The sequence below is a fragment of the Suricata suricatta genome, chromosome 11 (genome assembly GCF_006229205.1).
Source record: "Suricata suricatta isolate VVHF042 chromosome 11, meerkat_22Aug2017_6uvM2_HiC, whole genome shotgun sequence".
In the NCBI taxonomy this organism is placed as follows: domain Eukaryota; kingdom Metazoa; phylum Chordata; class Mammalia; order Carnivora; family Herpestidae; genus Suricata; species Suricata suricatta.
In genome coordinates this window covers 46824431-46835616 of record NC_043710.1, presented here as the reverse complement: position 1 = coordinate 46835616, position 11186 = coordinate 46824431, and the positions used below count along the sequence as shown (strand labels likewise).

General features: G+C 37.2%; 1 protein-coding gene and 1 pseudogene across 2 annotated transcripts in view; both read right to left on the bottom strand.

The window, feature by feature from the left end:
• SBF2 (SET binding factor 2) overlaps positions 1 to 11186 on the bottom strand; it is a 483232-nt gene that overhangs the window by 461986 nt on the left and 10060 nt on the right. The gene's annotated exons all lie outside the window — the stretch shown is intronic.
• LOC115306256 lies at positions 8491 to 9185 on the bottom strand (annotated as a pseudogene).

Below are 11186 nucleotides of genomic sequence, written 5' to 3'. Positions count from 1 at the left end.
TATATATATATATATATATATATATATATACCTATCCTTTGACCCAACAATTCCACTTATAGAAATTAAAACTTAACACTGTGTGCCAGACACTGTTTAAATAATTTACAAAAATTAACTCATTTATTCCTTTTTTATTCAATTTTTATCTTTGAGAGAGACAGAGCATGAGAGGGGGAAGGGCAGAGAGAGAGGGAGACAACAGAATCTGAAGCAGGCTCCAGGCTCTGAGCTGTCAGCACAGAAAATGACATGGGGCTCGAAACTCACAAACCATGAGATCACAACCTGAGCCAAAGTCAGATGCTTAGCCAACTAAGCCACCCAGGCACCCCACTCATTTAATCTTCAAAACAATTCTATGAAGTAGATACTACTTATTATTATACCATTTTATAGATACAGAAACTCAGATGCAGAAAAATTACATAACTTGCCTAAGGCCAGAACTCTAAGAGGAATCAACCAGGAATCAAATTCAGATCATCTGGCTCAATCCCTTCCTTGTAACTACTAAACTTTACTGGCCTCTCTCTTTTTTATCCTAAGAAATTAAAGATGAATGCAAAGATTTGGCTAGGAGGATTCCTCACAGCAGCTATTTTTAACAGCAAAAATTTAGAAATAACCAAAATGTCTAATCATAAGAGATTAATTGGTAAAGTGATTACATGGACATTAAATTATATGTTAGCATGTTAAACACAATTTTTAGCTAATAAAAATTAGTGCTATCATATAATATATATTTAGAATATGTAAAGCTGCCAGTAATATGCAGTTAAGTTTTAAAAACACAGACTGTATAACTAAACAGAGGCTATGAACTTGTTTTGTAACAAGTAAAATAAAAATGATACTATATACCATAGAGAACATAGTCAATAATACTGTAATGTTTATTTACTTTGAGAGAGAAAGGGGATATCTATATCTAGACTTACAGTGGGAATTTCATAATTTGTAAAAATGTATTACCATGATATATCTGAAACTATTAAGATATTATATGTCAATTACACTTTGATTAAAAGAAAAAAAGATGGACTACCTGGGTAGCTCAATTGGTTAAGCATCTGACTCTTGATTTCAGCTCAGGTCATGATCTCACAGTTCATGAGATCGAGCCCCACATCAGGCTCTATGCTGACAGCATGGAGCCTGGTTGAAATTCTCTTTCTCCCTTTCTCTCTCTCTCTCTCTCTCTCAAAATAAATACATAAACATTAGGGGGGGGGGAAGGAATCACACTGGGAAAAAAATGATACCTACAAATGCACACCAAAGCCTTTGAAAAACCATCTGTTAAAATGTCAGCAGTACATCACTTCACACCCATTAGGATGGTTAAAATCAGACAAATAACAAAGGAGTAGCAATTGCAAAGTTATTGTTTCCTTAATTCTTGAAGAGATGAAAAGTAATTCACTATAGCTGAGGGTTACCTATTTGCCAATTATTAGCTATCCACATCATTTCCTAAAGTCTTCCAATAATATCTTCAATACTTTCAAATCTCATGACCTACAAACACAAATAACCCTTGGCAAGGGGCGCCTGGGTGGCTCAGTTGGTTAAGCCTCCGACTTCGGCTCAGGTCAGATCTCACATTCGTGGGTTCGAGCCCCGCATCAGGCTCTGTGCTGACAGCTAGCTCAGAGCCTGGAGCCTGCTGCTGGTTCTGTGTCTCCCTCTCTCTCTGCCCCTCCCCCTCTCATGCTCTGTCTCTCTCTGTATCAAAAATAAATAAAACATTAAAAAAATTAAAAAAAAATAATAACCCTTGGCAAAATGATTTCACCATACCATATCTCCAAAATTGTCCATTAAAAATAAATAATCTCTAGTGAGCCATAATATGTGCATAAGAGAAACACACCAGTTGTGCTGTTTTGATATTTTAATCAGATGCTTTGGTAACTAGTTATTGTTTAATCATTGTAGAAAATACAAACTCATTATACAAAAATTTTAAAAAGTGGTAAGAGTCCCTCAGCACTCTCTCAATGCTCTCTTAACCACCTGCTCTAAGCCCAGCACTCAGCCACAGCATGCCACCTGGGTTAGGTCTTTGGCCTCCTCATGACTACCTTCCATAAGTACTCAGGCAGGGAAGGTAACAAAACACCCTGACCAAGAAGGAGCCAAAGAAGCCGATCTAGAAAGAGCCCACCACTGGCCCAAAGCTGTAGGACATCAACACTGCAAAGGCGATGGAGGACCTGGACCAGAATAAAGACCAGGTGGTGAACTCCCAGGAATATGTCACCTTCCTGGGGGCCTTGGCATTAATCCACAATGATGCCTTGAAGGGCTAAAAATAAATCAGGAAGGTAGAGACACTCTCTATAGGGCCTACGTCAAATCCAGTGGTGGGTAAATGTACAATTTCTTTTTTGGGGGTCAAAAAAAAAGTGATAGGAGGGTACCTTGGTGGCTCAATCAGTTGAGCATCCAACTTCAGCCCAGGTCATGATCTCAGAGTTCATGGGGTCGAGCCGTGCATTGGGCTCTGTGCTGACAGCTCAGAGCCTGGAGCCTGATTTGGATTCTGTCTGTCTGTCTCTCTCTCTCTGCCCCTTCACCACTCATGCTCACTCGCATGCGCTCTCTCTCTCTCTCTCTGTCTCTCAAAAAATAAATAAACATTAAAAACAAAATTTTTAAGTGACAGGACAGCTTTCAGAAAACATTATTTCAATTTAACTGCACAAATTAAATCAACCCAGGATTTAGATATTTGGAGACTTAAACTATTGTTTTTTAAAAACTGCTTAAAAAAAAAAACTGCTTCAACCAACATTCATGCTTACTGAGTAATGAAACTGGTATCATTATTTGTTCAGATTAAAATCAAACAGGAAATATTACAAAGCATTAAAAACAAATATGAACACACAGTTCTACAGAACTTATTTTTCTTTCAAAAGTAACAGAAAATGTGACGCTTGTTTAGCTGTGCTTTGATTTGTACATGAATGTTATGACCATGTTTCTAGGTAACATCAAAGTTTTATTAATGCTGAGACCATGGGTGGAAAACAGATACAAATACAAAGAGATCCTCTTCCCACATTTCTATATGTGGTATATTCTTCTTTTCCTATGCTGAATTCTAATAGAGCAGTCCAGTTTGTACCACAGTTTAAGGCCCATGGTTAAGGAGTAAGTATCTGCTGAAGCACAGTTTTGGTATAATCATCCAGAAGAGAGAGATCCCTGGACAGTAAACTAGAACCAGGAAAGTATACCTTAGGTAGCTCTGAGAGAAATGGACTGTTTGACCCCCACCTAAGACCTAGACTTAAGAAACATGTTGAAAGTACAAAAGACCTCCATCGTATGATGGCAGTCCATTAGCTAGCTAGGACAGTATCTCTTTCAGAGACCACAGATCAAACAGGTCTACACTATACCTTGCAAAACAGATGACTGACTTGATAGCTACTCTCTCTCTCTAGCTTCAATATCCTTGTTTTGTTTTCAGCCTTAAGAAAAGTCTTATTTCAGAGTTGCCTGGTTGGCCCAGTTGGTAGAGTGGCCACAGTGGTACACTCTACCGAGTCAGCCAGGCACCCCTCCTTAAAAAAATAAAATCTTAAAAAAAGTGTTAAGAAAAAAAGTAGCATTCTATAAGAACACTAGAGAAACAGTATATACATGTATATACATATATATTCTATATAATATATATATAATGTGTATATATATGTATATATATAATGGATTAGTCATTAAAAAAAGAATGAGATCCTATCAGTTGCAGCAATATAGATGAACCTAGAGGATATAATGCTAAACAAAACAAGTTAGTTGGACAAAAATGAATACCATATGATTTCACTCATATGTAGAATTTCAGAAACAAAACAAATGAACAAAGGAAAAAAGAAACAAAGAATGGACTCTTAAATGCAGGTAACAAGTGGGCAGGGGGCCAGAATAGTGAACTAGACAAAGAGGATTAAGAGTATACTTACCATAATGAGCACCAGTGTAGAGAATTATTGAATCAATATATTGTACAACTGAAACTAATATTACACTGTATGTTAATTATACTGCAATTAAAAATAATAGTAAAAAAAAGAACTAGAAAATTATTCTGCAAGTACCTGGAATGAAATTAACTGTGACAAGGTCTAAAGAGAAAGGTACTACAGTCAGATTCAGCAACCTTCTGTAATGTTTGACATGTTTTTAACAAGAATGCATTACTACAATAAATAAAATAAAAAACAATTTATCAATAGACAGGTAAGTGAAAGCAGGAAGGTGCTAATATACTAGAACCATGACAGTAGGAGTCAAAACTGGATAGAAAAATAGATGAGCAGAGTTTCTAATCATCTGAACAAACAAACCAAAAAAAAAAAAGATTTTAAGGGCCAAGCAGAGAAAGATCAGTTAAAAACTAGATCTCAAAGTAGGAAAAGTCAAGATGAGTAAAACAAGATGCACAAGTTGTAAAGAAAGGAGACCAGACCACCAGTCTAAAATCAAAGACAATTACTCTGCTTCCTATGAAAGCAAGCACTTTTACCAAGTTCTCCTACAGAAATACTTTTGAACATTCTTATGTAACAGGTTTTTACATTATGTTTTTCAAAGTATCAAGAATTTCAACTCCAGAGATAAAGTGCAGAAAGACACGAAAAAAAAATGCAATGAAAGTAGCTGGACTATGAAAACAGGGGTAAAAAGTCATAACTACTCTAATATAGTCTTCATTTATTACTTATCAATTCTCCTGTTCGGGTCCCTATATGATTACTTACCAGTTCTCTTTCAGTCCCAATATTTCTGCCCATTTGAGAATCTACTCATTGTTTGTCACTTCAGTACATCTGCCACTACTACCGTCTCCTAACCTAATAAACTCTCCCTATTCCTGTCCCACAATCTTCTTCACTCCCTCCTCCCTACAATGTACTTATAAAGAAAAGTTTTGATTTAAAGTCAGTTTTGAGTCCCATTTAATCTCACTTAATTCAATTTAAAATCAGTATGAAAATGAGCAAATTATTTAATTTTGACAGACCCCACAGGATAACTCACTGTATTTCTATGAAGAATCTGTGAGACAATGTATATGAAAGTACTCAATATTTTTTAAATAAATGAACTGAAGATCCAATCTGATAGTCTCTGCCTATAAAGAAAATGCTTAAATAAATGTAAGCTGTGTGACACATCTAAAGATAATTGGCTTCCCCAACACAATAATTTGGACAGAAGAGGTGGCATAAGTAAAAAAAAAAATTTTTCTAAAGTAGCCTCCACACCCAATGTGAGGCTTGAACAAAGCACCCTGAAATCAAGAGTCACATGCTCTACCAACTGAGCCAGCCAGGCGCCCCAGCACAAGTAAAATTTACAACAAAGAACACACATAGACCTAGGATCACCTGGGTGGCTCAGTCAGTTAAGTGTTTCAGCTCAAGTCATGATCTCGTGGCTTCATGTGTTCAAGCCCTGCATTGGGCTCTGTGCTGGTAGTGTGGAGCCTGATTAGGATTCTTTCTCTCCCTCTCTCTCTGCCCCTCCCCCACTCATACTGTCTCTCTCAAAATAAATAAACTTTAAAAAAATTTTTAGAAAGCACACACATAGATCTAAACCTTTCTAAAAACTATGTACAAAACCATATATGCTGGGATATTCCAAGGAATTCTGACTTTTCCACAGTATATATTCACCCAAATATTTAGATTGAATGTTGTTTTAATTTATAACGTTATGAGAATGGTTTTTTAAAATATATTTGGCTTTTCAAAGTATAATCTATTACAAAATTATTTAATTAAGTCTTATATTTTGCACTGTTATGTCCAGATAAATTTCCTAATACGTACAAACAGCAAGCATTATAAAAACTTCATGAGTCACTATGTTTATAGTAGGCTGAATCATGTCCCCCCCAAAATTTTACCAGAACTCCAGAATGTGACCTTATTTGGAAATAGGGTCTCTGGTGATGTAATAATTAAGGATCCCAAGATGAAATCATGCTAGATGTAGGGTGACCCCTAAATCCAATTATTACCGTTTTAATAAGAGAAAGGAGGAGATTTGGAAATAGAGACACCAAAGGCGGCCATGTCAAAAAGAGGCAGAGATCAGAGTGATTGCTGTCACAAACCAAGGAAGCCTAGAGCCATCAGAAACTAGAAGCAGCAAGGAAGGATCCTTCCTTAAGAGTATTCAGGGGGAGCACTGTCCTCCCAGCACCTTGATTTCAGACTTACAATCTCCCAAACTGTGAGAAAATAAGTGTTTTAAGCCATCAAATTTGCAAGATGTGTTATGACAGGGCTGGAGAGCTAAACTGTAGCTATCATACAATACACTGTACTGTTGTTAAAGCATCTTGAAAAGCATCTGGTGTTTTCCTATAAGAGTGTGAAGGTCCCTTTAAAATACAAGCTTTTTTTTTCTTTTCTTAACCTTTTTGTTTCTATACTCCAAAATAATCAATATCTGTAAAACTGTACATAAATTTTTTTCAAATCTCACCTGTCTCAAATTCAGTAATCGTATGAAATCTTTCCACAGGCAAAATTACTTTTTCATTCTTTTTTTTTTCCAGTAAACAATGAAACACAGATATAACTAAAAAAAGAAAAAAAGAAAAAAATCCTCTAATGAAAAATTCTAAAATGAAGACACTGCTAAGTATATGAAAGCTAAATAATTATAAGACAATAAGGTATCTTTTCCTTTAAAAAGATTACAGAAATGAGAATTTTAAATAAACAGCCTTTACTTTATAATTTCATAACCCAAGTCATTACTCAAGTTTAACAATAATTAACAGAGCATTAAATCATGTAATACCTAATGATCTCAGTTTTGACAACAGCAATGTTTTAAAATTAAGAAACCGTAGAGGTGCCTGGGTGGTTCAGTCAGTTAAGCATCCGATTCTTAATTTCAGCTCAGGTCATGATCTCTCAGCTGGAGGCATTGAGCCCCACATTGGGCCCTGCGCTGAAAGAAGGAGCCTACTCGCGACTCTCCCTCTCCTTCTCTCTCGGACCTCCCCAGCTCACACTGTCTCTTTCGAAATAAATAAACATTTAAAATAAATAAACACTAGTCCACCACCAACACAGTGATTTAGTCAGTGTCTTCATTTTTTTTTAATTTTTTTAATGTTTTCTTTTTATTTTTGAGAGAGACAGCGCAAGTAGGGAGGGGCAGAGAGAGAAGGAGATACAGAATCCAAAGCAGGCTCCAGGCTCTGAGCAAGCTGTCAGCACAGAGCCCGAAGCGGGGCTCGAATCCATGAACCGTGAGATCATGACCTGAGCCGAAGTCAGATGCTTAACTGACTGAACCACCCAGATGCCCCGTGTGTCTTCATTTTTGTAACAGTTTTTAATGGAGATGGTCATCACATCCTGTACATAATAATATAATAACACATAAATTAACCTACAACTGGGAAATAAAATTGCTGCTCAAAAAGTTATTTTGAGAGTTTAGGTTTCTTAGAAACTCATTATTTTGATACTTGTATCTAAAATTTAAAAGCTTACCCTGAAACCTTTCTCAACACATTTTACCACTATCTTTTCCCAATACTGTATTTCCCTATCCACTAATGCTAAGTTTACCTGTAGATTTCTGGTTCTATTAAATGCCTACGTTACTTGTCACCTCCTACAAAGTCCCCACAGGTGATCAGGGACATGTTTGGATGTACACCATTACAGAATATCTCCAAGACTCATCAAATGGCAATTTTATTTTCCAAAGTACACCCTCTTTAGAAAGGAGGAGTCAAAGCCCAATGATATATTTGTTTTCTGTACACAGAATATGTTTGAGACCCCAGGTCCTAAGGAACTTTCTTCCCGTACCTATCCACCCTCTACAGCATCAACTGCTCTAATTCCATCCATTTCCACTCATTTATGCTGGTATCTGTACTATACATTTTTTAAACTCTCATTGGACCTATTTCTGCAATTTAATTCAAACATATCTAATTAACCACTAATTAGCCAGACAACTCAGATTAAAAAACAACATACTTAAAAATAACAACAATAATAAAGTTTTTACCCTTAAGATAAAGTGTTCAAAGTTTTCCAACCAGATACTTTTTTTTTTTTTTTAAGTAATCTCTACACCCAATGTGGGGCTTAAACTCATGACACCAAGATCAAGAGTCACATGCTCCTCTGACTGAACCATCCAGGTGCCCCTCCAACCAGATATTCTTACCTCTCAAAATCAGATGACTCAGTCTTCTTTTTTTTTTTTTTTTTTGGAATTGAAGCTTTTTATTATAGAATATACATACCACTATTAGTGTTGGGATACTTGTACATCACGACACTGTTACAGAATCTATGTAGTTCTATACTGCAATAAAGACATTTATACAAAGTGACACTTTGCAATTTGGCCCCATAAGCTGGGTATCCCTGAAGATCTGGATGGAATACACAGAATTTATAAGCATGTCGACACTTCATCCAGCTTTAGGGTCTTCATTTACTCCAGTTGTGCTTCCTTTGGCAGACGGCTATTATGCTTTACTTTAGTACCATACTGTGGATGCCAGAGAACTTGCAGTTGCCAAGGAGTAATCTCCTGAGATGCAATGTCATGAAGTAGAATGGTGTAGTCTAATTCAATGAAGTCATCATTTCTTTGCACTTGCTTGACACTTTGAATTTTTACCATTTTATACCATGTGTTTTCAGTAGAATTCTGCCGTATTATATAACCACAGGCAACCCAAGCTAAATGTCGAACTGGCTTCATTTCTGGAGATATTTCCAGAAATGTCTGGAATATTTTGTGCTTCAAGTGGTCCTTCATTGACTTGAGTCTTTGATAAAATGTGTTACCTTCTTTATCTGGGTTCTTTCCAATTTTCTCCTTCAAATGTGAAGTTGACTTCTGGTAGTATCTTGACTCGTTAGAGGGTACAGTACTTCAGCTGTACAATTCAGTGTAATTTGTTTTTGGATACTTTCTTCCACAGAAAATTTAAGGCAATACTTATGTCCTCTTCCTAGAATATCCTCCAGACTGGCCTGTTTGATAGTCCGCACCAGAAACACCTTGTGGGGGGTCCCCTGCTGGTAGTTGATGCAGTTCTCCACCACCTAGGCCGCCCTGGAAGCCGGGCAGTGGGACGGGGGGACTTCCATTCTGGGCAATGCATTCTGGGCATTCGCACTGCTGCTCTAGCTTAAGGGACCAAACCCAGGACCCAACTGGTGCACAGAACTGGCTGTCCCTGGCCCAGGCTCCTGCTGGGTAGCTCTCAAACAAACATTCTTTATCTGCTGTTTCAGCTTCCTATCCTTTCTCCTGCTTTAAGTTTTGCAATTTGGTTTACAACACCAGATTCCAGCTGAAACAATTCTGGGGTAAGACTATACTTAATATAAATTCTCAAAATACAGACTTCGGTAACTTCTAGCCCAGTATTTGCGACCCAATAGTGGTATAACCATTCACTCCTAAGAGGAGGCGGATGGGTGGTACAGACAAGCACTTCAGTTTCTTTCTTTTTTCTTTTTTTTTTTTTTTTAAGTAGACTACACACCCAGCGTAAAACCCAACATGGGACCCAACATGGGGCTTAAAATCACAACCCCAATATCTAGACCTGACTTGAATCAAGAGTTGGATGCTTAACAGAGTGAGCCACTCAGGCACCCCAATGCATCAGTTTCTTATCCATAAACTGGACTGAATTAAACAATCTGTACAGTTAACTTATAACTCTAACATTTTATGAAATGCAAAGATCTTAATTAACTCCACATGTCACTGATCTTTCTGCCATACCGGACACTGAGAAATATTCCCTTTCTATGACTCACTTTTTATGACTCTGGATTTCCAACACAGAAAACTCTAATTTATAATGGTTTAACCATATGAGGTTATAATCTTTCATGTAAAAAATAAAAATTCAGAGGGCAATTATGACAACTCACTATAAATCATTAGGACCCAGGTTCTTCCTAGGGTTTAGGTCCTTATCTATATAGGCAAGATGCCTGCTGCAGATCCAATCTTTATATAAGCAGGCCAGTCTCAGGAAAAAGAGAAAACTAGGAAGGTATGCCCTTTAGGAATATTTCTGGGACACTAAGCTTATCTGCACTTACATCTAACTGGCTAGAACTTATTCACATGTTTGTTAGAAACTGGAAAAGAGAGGCAACTGGGTGGCTCCGTCGGTTGAGTGTCCGGCTTCAGCTCAGGTCATGATCTCACAGTTTGTGGGTTCGAGCCCCACGTCGGGCTCTATGCTAATGGCTAGCTCAGAGCCTGGAGCCTGCTTCAGATTCTATGTCTCCCTCTCTCTCTGACCCTCCCCTGCTCGCATTACCTCTCTCTCTCTCTCTGTCTCTCAAAAATAAATTAAAAAAAATAAAAATAAAAATAAAAAAAACATTTAAAAATAAATAAATAAATAAATAAGAAACTGGAAAAGAAAAAAAAAGAAATGAAATTTGAAAACAGTCCCTCTTCTGCATGGCCACATGACTAACCAAAAATCAGGAGTTCTATCACCCTCGAGGAGAAGAACAGCTACTGGGAAAAACTAAATGTCTCTCCCAAACTTGCCAACTCCTTCTTGTATGGCCCCTTTAATTTCCCATTCTCTTAGCAATAGATTCCCCAAAACTCAGTCCTTGGTTCTCTGTTCCTCTACTCTATACCAAATTTCTGAGGGCATTCACAGTGCCTAACTCTATCCTAATGACTCTCAAGTCTTTGTGTCCAGTCTTTATTTGTCCCCTTTTCTAAAGTCTCCATTTGTATGGCTATAAAGTAAAACCCACCATCTTCCAAGTCCACAAAGACAAATAAATTTTAACAGAAAAAAATGTTCAACCACCTATTTAAGTAACGGTATCACAAGTATCCTAGACTTTCATGTCTGGAATTTTACATCACTTCTGACTCCTCTTTCACTTCCCGCAAGCCATGGGATTCAAGTCATCAAGAGCTTCTAAAGAGATAAAATAAATTGGACTCGGTGAGGCTTATACAGCATATGACTTAGGATGTACATTTATCAAATTGGTTTTTTTTCCCATAATATTTTATTGTCAAATTGTTTTCCATACAACACCCAGTGCTCTTCCCCTCAAGTGCCCTCCACCATCACCACCACCTCTCTTCCCCCCTCCCTCCTCCCCCCC